This window comes from Drosophila mojavensis, unplaced genomic scaffold (assembly GCF_018153725.1).
Source record: "Drosophila mojavensis isolate 15081-1352.22 unplaced genomic scaffold, ASM1815372v1 contig_19, whole genome shotgun sequence".
In the NCBI taxonomy this organism is placed as follows: Eukaryota; Metazoa; Arthropoda; class Insecta; order Diptera; family Drosophilidae; genus Drosophila; species Drosophila mojavensis.
The window spans coordinates 286,746-294,657 of NW_025318726.1; positions in this window are offsets into that span (position 1 = coordinate 286,746).

The following is a 7,912-nucleotide window of genomic DNA, read 5'->3' on the forward strand; positions in this document are numbered from 1 at the left end:
CAACAAATATTTAAATAAATATTTTAAAAATCTTAAATAGTTATCCATAAGTCGACCTTATATTTTAATATATATTGTTGAAATGATTGAACTAGTTTATAAAATATTGAATGTGTGTTTTATTTGGAGCGTTGCACAAGCAAATACGAATAATATCTAATTTAATTACTAATTATTAAAAACTATAAGCAGATAAAAAAATAATAATAAATCTGAATATACATTGCTGAATGTCCATTCATAAAATAATTATGCAAACTCCTCAGTTCGACATTGGGCCAATGCACCAAACCGCATTGTAATTATTAAAGAGCTTTCCTGACATTTTCTGTCCTAAAAAATAATTTTTTAATTTCAATTTAAACACCCATCTCACCATCATGACAATATATATGATGTGCACTCTAAAATAATTATAAAGTCATAAATTTGCACTCTCAAATATGAGTTAATATAAACAGAAAAAAAAAAATAAATACAGAGAGCTTACCCCTAAGAGTTCACCCCATGCGCTGCCCTTAAATATGATGGCAGTGACGTTGCCAAAAAGTGAAATAAAATTGGCCACAAAATGATGGGCACTAATTAATGCTGGATATTTATGCCAAAGTCCTGCGGAGTGCTCGGCCTTATCAAGTGGCATCAATTGGCTGATGATAGCCATGCCCAAAGCGAGTGAAAGCAGCTGCTGGCGCTGCACAATTAAAGTGTCATCAGTGTGCAGGAAAGTTGTCAAAAATTTGATGAAATTTGATTTTAATTGCTTAACGACTAAATGTGCCAAAATGTGGGCGTGGCGTGAGTAACGCAACGCAACACAAAGAGTCGAGCCGAGCCGCGCCGCGCCGCGCAGCTGTTGCAGGCTTAGGAGAGATCTGCCCAAACCGCTAAAACCAATTTCCGTATTGGTGGTGCGGGCTGCTCAGTGGCTGCCTGGTGGTTGCGCCATTTTTGCCACTTAACGCATCATCACTTCAGCTAATTTGTTGCACTGGGGCGCCGCGACCTTGGCTGCCAGCTAATGATGCCGCCCGGTTGCCGTTGCAGTTGCAGCTGTAAATTTGCAACACAAATGCAAACAGCAGAACAGTAAACGGCGATTGCAATCAACGGGCGCCGCATCTCTATCGCACAGCCCGGACATCATTACCTCGCTGCCGCAGCTCTACAGAGAGAGGGAGAGGGGGAGAGGGCGTGGCAGGCTGGCAGCATCCGCTGCTACGTTTTACGCGCTTCAATGATCCGATTCGACTGCGGAGCTCGTTGCGCCAGATTAAACGTATGCAACTCTTAACCTTCGTTTAAATCTGCGCTGATTGACAATCATCGAGCGATACGAAAACCAGAAACTCGGCAAATAACTGACTGCTCCAGGTTCAGTGGCAGCAGCTGTGGTTGTGGCGCTGGCTGTGGCACTGCCAGCGGTTTTCAGCTCTCATTGTTGCAACTACATTTGTTTTGCGGTTCACATTTGTGGCATTTAGCTGAGAATGGGTTTATCTTTGACGGGATAATCAACAATGTCAGAGAGCGAGAAAGAGAGGGAGAGAGAGAGAAGCTCGCAGTGATTGTTGGCCTTGAACACTGAGCCAGAGCTAACCTAACTCAATTATCATTTAGCATATGCAAATCACCCAGACAGATAAACACACATATTCCGGCCTATAAACGTTACGCGGCGATCAGTCAGCGACTTGGCCAAAACACAATACCGTTAGAAGCGCCAAAGACCTAATCAAGGTAATCAAAAACCGAACTCTGGCGAAATTGTTGAATTCAAATTATGAACTCTTAAATACGCTGTCAAAATTATTAAGAAAACTCTTGAGAGGAATACCTTCATGTGGAAAATCATGCTGTTAGTCAATTTGTATATATAATAATTTTATATGTCTGGATATCATGTATTTCTACCTCTCTCTGGTGTAATTGTTATTTATCTCTTTAGTATTATTATTTAATACATTTTTATTATTCAATCCAGCAACTGAATCTTCAAATTACAGCTTAGACTTTGAGAAATATGATGCTCCCATAAATAATACAATATTTTGATCAATCAATCCAAATGCAGTCAGTATTTTACTCTGAACTGCATCTTACTCTATAAATTAGTCTTAATTTTATATTATTTCTAATCTCTAAAAAAAAAAAAGGAATAAGTATCATTAAGCCACAATTTCGGCTACATTTGTCAATCCGCTTGCTGTAAGCACATAACTAATGTCTTAGCCGTAATAGCCTTTCCGCAAGTGTATGCGTAAATTTGCATGTGCCGTGGCTTCCTTTAGCTACCCGCAGGCTCTAAAGCCAGTAGCCCAATAATTTCAAATTATAAATCATAAAAACGCACAGAAATTAGAATATATCTTGCATAAAAGAATTTTTCAACCTTTTTTTGGTTCGAGCCAAGTTTTTGCCCAATATTTTGGGCTACTGCAATTTGAAAATGAGCGTCAGGCGAAATTATGGCCCGACACGAAAGGCAAAGCCTATAATAAATACACATATACATATATAGAAAAAAGATATATATATATACAATATATACGAATTTGCCGCCGATCATCGCGTTCTGAGCTGAACAACTAACTGTTCTTTGCTGAGAGCTTTGCATAATCGACGTCAAATGTTTTTTCCCCTTTCCTTTTTTTTTTTTTTTTTTAGCTTCAGTGATTGTTTTTTGCTTAAAGCATGTTGCCAATTTTCGGTTGCTTTTTGGCCAATTGCATTAAATTGCAATTAACCTTAATTGATTGAACGATTATCATTCGCCTGGCCTATGCAAAGTTTCACTTTCAATCAATGTTCTCGCAGTCACTTCCGATTGCCGACTGCGGATTGCGCTGAGCACAATTACACACACATGGTGCACACACACACACACACACTCGATGTGTTTGAGTGTTGGCTGCTTCGTCTATCATTACCATCAAAAAGCTATCATCATCATTACCAAACCCCAAACTACGGACCAAGCGAGACAGCACGAGTCTCTCACTCTGCACGCGATAAAGTTGTTGTTGCTGTTGCTTGTTGATTGTTGTTTATAGTTATAGTTGTTGTTGTTGCTGTTGATGTTCTGTTAGATACACACACGCATACAGTAATCAGGCGCTGGGCACTCGCAATCATAGTTGTTCAGAGGTGTTGCTTTGTTAACTGCGGCCTAATCATTACCAAGGGACAGCATGCTAGCTACGGTAGAGTATCTCACAGATACAATTTAAATGAGATACATACATGTATAGGCTTTAATTATGTGTGAGTGAAGCTCACCGAGGCATAGATAACTTATATTAACGATTTAAACCAGATGGAATTAGCGGGTGATGCTTGAAGAGCTCTGAAAACATGTTATTTAATGTAGAGCTTACAATTATATTGAATTGTACTGAAAGATAGTATATATAGAGTTACTATATTAAAGACAGCTAAGTACTTATTGCATTAAGCAATAATTGCAATTACAGCAAAACAGTTTCTAATGTAACGGTATTTTTGGTTATTATATGTGCTTCAGCTAGTTTTCATTATCATATTTGCTAGCAGTTCCACACTGTGTCCTCTAAATGTTCACCTGAGAATCCTTGAATATACTACTCATTCTTCAATTTTTGACAAACCTGTTAAATTTGACATATTACACAACCTAAATAAATACAAAGGATATATAGACATCCATACATCAATAGCACCAATTTGATATGCTATGGCCCAATTCACAGAAAAGTATGGTAGTATTATTGAACTCTGATAAAATTAAAATGGATCTCGAGTGGAATTATAAATAAACAATCTATAAAAAAATAAATAAATAAATAAAAAAAAAAAATATATATATATATATACATATAAAAGCAAGCAAAGTTCTTACCAAAGAGAGAAAAAAATTATTTTAAAATTACGCTAAAAAGAGATTTTATTTAATCAAAAGTCACAAAACATTTAATAATTTAATTATATATCGAAATAATTTAAATATAAATCTGAAATAATTTTAGCTAAATATAATCGATTAGTAATGTTGCTATTAAAGACTCATTAAACTTATCTCTGAGAGGCTGAACTATTTGCTTAGCTATTGCCATTTCCCATTCGAACTGAAGGCTTTCAACTGGCTGACATAAATTGACAAAGTTTACGAGTGAACGCAACGTTAATCGCTCAATCAGTGAGCTTAAAAACAAACGGAACACAACAAGCTAAATCGAAGGAAAACGAAAAAATTGAAACGTATCAATAACTTAAAAATATAAATCAATATCAAAACAAATGGTCAACGGTCCATGTAAGCACTAAATCAATGTGTCAATATGGGTAACTGATACACTAGAGATCCCCAGCCAGCCAACAATCCAATTGCAGCGGAAATTGAATTATGCCCCCAGTTCGACTCTGACTCCGACTCCGACTCCAACTCCGACTCTGACTCCAATTGGAACTCCAATAAGTATCTAAGCATGCATGAATGAGCGCCTGAATGACTGACTGAATGGTGGCCCGGCCGAGTAGCTGACTCGCTGACTCGCTGAGTGGCTGAGTGACAGACGGCGGACAACTGGCGCTCGAATCAGGTGCTGCCACTTTCGTTCGACGTCCGTTGGACGTGGCCGGTTGAATGTGGTTGCTGGCTGCTGGCTGGTGGCTCAGGAGCGGCAGCTGCTGACTGTGAGAATCTAATGTCCAATGTCTGAACGGTTTCCTGAGCGAACGGGTTTCCAGCCGGCATTAGATACTGCAGCGATACGCATGCGATACGTTCGATAGTTTATGGTCTACAATTAAAATTGTGCGACAACAGTGTTGCCAGTCAGAAGCGTAGCTGATAAAGAAGAAGGGGGAGTCGAAATATTTAAGCTATAGCGGATAATTCTATGAAGCATGTAAGGCAGTAAATGAGATTAGAACTCAATAATAATTTATCTGAAATCTATATCACAGCCCCCTTTTTACTACGCCCTTGGCTTTTTGTATGGCAGCAAATGCATTTAATGAAAATTAGCTGCAATAACATGAAAATTCATAGCTTAATATGAGTCGGCGCTATATTTGCCGCAGACAGAGGCAAAAACTTTTACCTAGACAAATGCGACTACGACTACGACTACGAGTTCGAGTTGGAGTATGAGTGCGAGTACGAGTATCCGACTTATTCGTTGTCGAGTCGAGTGGCACATGGTAAATTATAGAGTTTCGATTGTCGATTGACATGTGAAAATGCGTATAAAAGGACTGTGTGAAGCAGTTCAGTTTAATATTGTTCGCTTTGTGCTAATCAATAAATTAATTGTTGAATTAATTTCGCTTTTTTCTTCATGGCATTTAATTAACCAATACCAGGCCAATGTTAATAGCCCACCAAATTTGTAAAGTCTTTTTTTTTTATAAAAATATATATTTATTACTATTTCTGGTTTAGCTTTTAAAGATCATGATTATGTTTTTGTAAACAACATTTGCATATCAATTTTCGATAAAAGCGACAAATTGTTGGCAATTATATCAATTAAATGGCAATATCATAGCCTAGCATATATGCAAAATTTTTAATGAAAACGAAAGTGTTTTCTATGTGAAAACGTTGGCCAACGAGCTCAACCACTTTCGATAGGCAAAACTCGCTCAGTGAGAAATGAAACTGAATGAAAAACGGAAGTAGGAAGTGTGGCAATTAAATGGGTGCCTAGAGTGAAGGGGCTGCGGGGCAAGCAAACCCAGCGATGCAGCAACAGCGCCAGAGTCAGAGGTGTTGACATCATTGTTATATTAAGGCCAAGCTCCCCTTTTGGCTGGAAAAGCTGTTGATTCGCTGCTCGAACTAAAGAGCTGGCCTAAGCTCTTATCCCAAATTAGAGGCAAATAGTGCGGAAAGTAAAACGACCCTCAAATCGCGCGCTGCCCTTCACATGGATGCCACACATTCTGCCTTATTATTTTTCAGTTTTTTATTTAGTTTTCTCCTTTGTTTAGCTGCGCAAATATTTGAAATATTTTGCTTTAGATTAGCACAAGTTTTGCCGCATCTAACGGCGCTTTGGAACGCAGCGCAGAAATCCATCAAAGGATCATCAAATTTTGCAGTGACGTATTGGGTATTGCCCACGGTCCCAGACGGCGGCTGGAATGTCCGAAAAAATAAAGGTGGACTCAGAAAAAAGCCAAAGTTAGCTCAGGTAGCTAACGAAATGCAATAAAACATCAACACGACCAGAATTATAACAACTAAGTAAACGTCTGTCACTCGGACTCGATCTGGACAGAATTTTGATCAGGCCAAAAAAAGAGCAGGAGCCAAGACTGAGCGACAGAGAGAGAGAGAGAGAGAGACGTTGAGCCACGGCAGCTGATCAAAGGCCGCTGCTTGATTGGAGGCTGAGGACATTGACGATTGCAGTGCAAATGATAATTTATTAGATTGCGATCTTTAGGCTCAGCACGAGAAGCAACAGAGCCACGGAACGCAGAAAAAAAAGTGTAGGACTGAAAGTTTTAGAGGCTGAGAAAAGTGGAGGAGCTGGAATGTTTATTGAATTAATTTGGTCATTCGTCTGCATTTCTAATTAAACCGAATTAATCATGAGCAGCAAACATTGCACTAATTATGCGTAGACCAAACTGGGCTACCAGTCGAGCTAGTCATCCGGGCGAACAGAGAGTCGGCCGATCTCAGTTCAGCTCCATCTCGCCAAGTCTATTGCTGGACGGCAGCTGCTCTGCGTAGCTGATGGCGGCACTCACAAAAGCATTTTGCAGCCAATGCCCATGATGAGGCCCATGATTGTGATCAGACCGAGCCTCTGCACTCGCTCTGGCTCCGCTTTGATGTTTTGCGACACGCACGACACACATTTGTTGTTAGCCTCCGTGCCAGACTCTGCCCTTGGCTGCCCAAATTGGCCCGGGAGAAATTCTGAGTGAAAGTGAGCGGCCAGCAGCGCGAGTGAGAGTCGCTCTGAGTAATGACTGCTCCAATGGCAGCTCAGTCATATTAGCGACATGTGCACTTGGCTAATCAGCTAAGTGCTGCTTAAGCTAACGATTTGTCTTCGCAGGATCTTATAGCAGGGGTAGACATATAAATATATATCCAGCTCAACTTTATATGTATCAGGATACTCGGAAGTATTAGATCTTAATCTTAGTGCGTAATTTGTCGACAGTTGTTCTTCTTCTAATTTCAAACATTTTGCCAATAAATGCATTATGCCCGGCTTTATATTATAGGGTATATGGGTATATAGACCTCTGAGTTTATATGTATAAGCTTTCATGAAGCATTTTCCGCTTATTTATGCCTATATAAGAAAAATGAATGTCCTGTAAAATGAATGCAATTCTTCTTAGCCGATATATTACCGAATATTTGTTGTGCCGTATTCTTTTATGTTTTGAATGACCTGATTTATGTCGCTTTCAAGGCTTAAACAAATTAATAGTATGCCACTTGGAATCTCACGACAATCTAAAAGCAGTGGAATCTGTTTTGATAAAGAGTTAGGAAAGGACTCTAAAGGTTATTTAACACTCTCATTATATTAAAGAACCTCCGCTTGGTTATCGCGTCCTCCAGGTATAACAACGTAAAGTCGTCAGTCTCTTAACCGGATTCTACTGCATGTATGTATATGTACATACATATATGTATATTTATATCATTTTAAGTCTTGAATTATCATTGCAAGTATATATTTTACATTTTAAGTTTCTGCATGTATGCATGTATGTATATTTACATATACATATACATGTATATAATTTTATTTCAAAAATTATTTTAGATTTTAAGTTTCTTATATCATTAATTAATTAATTAAAATATATCCTCGCATTGATAATTCTTGACTTAAAATTAATTAGAGCTTTTCTCAGATTCACGATATAGATATACCCTATTTGCCACTCCGTTAAC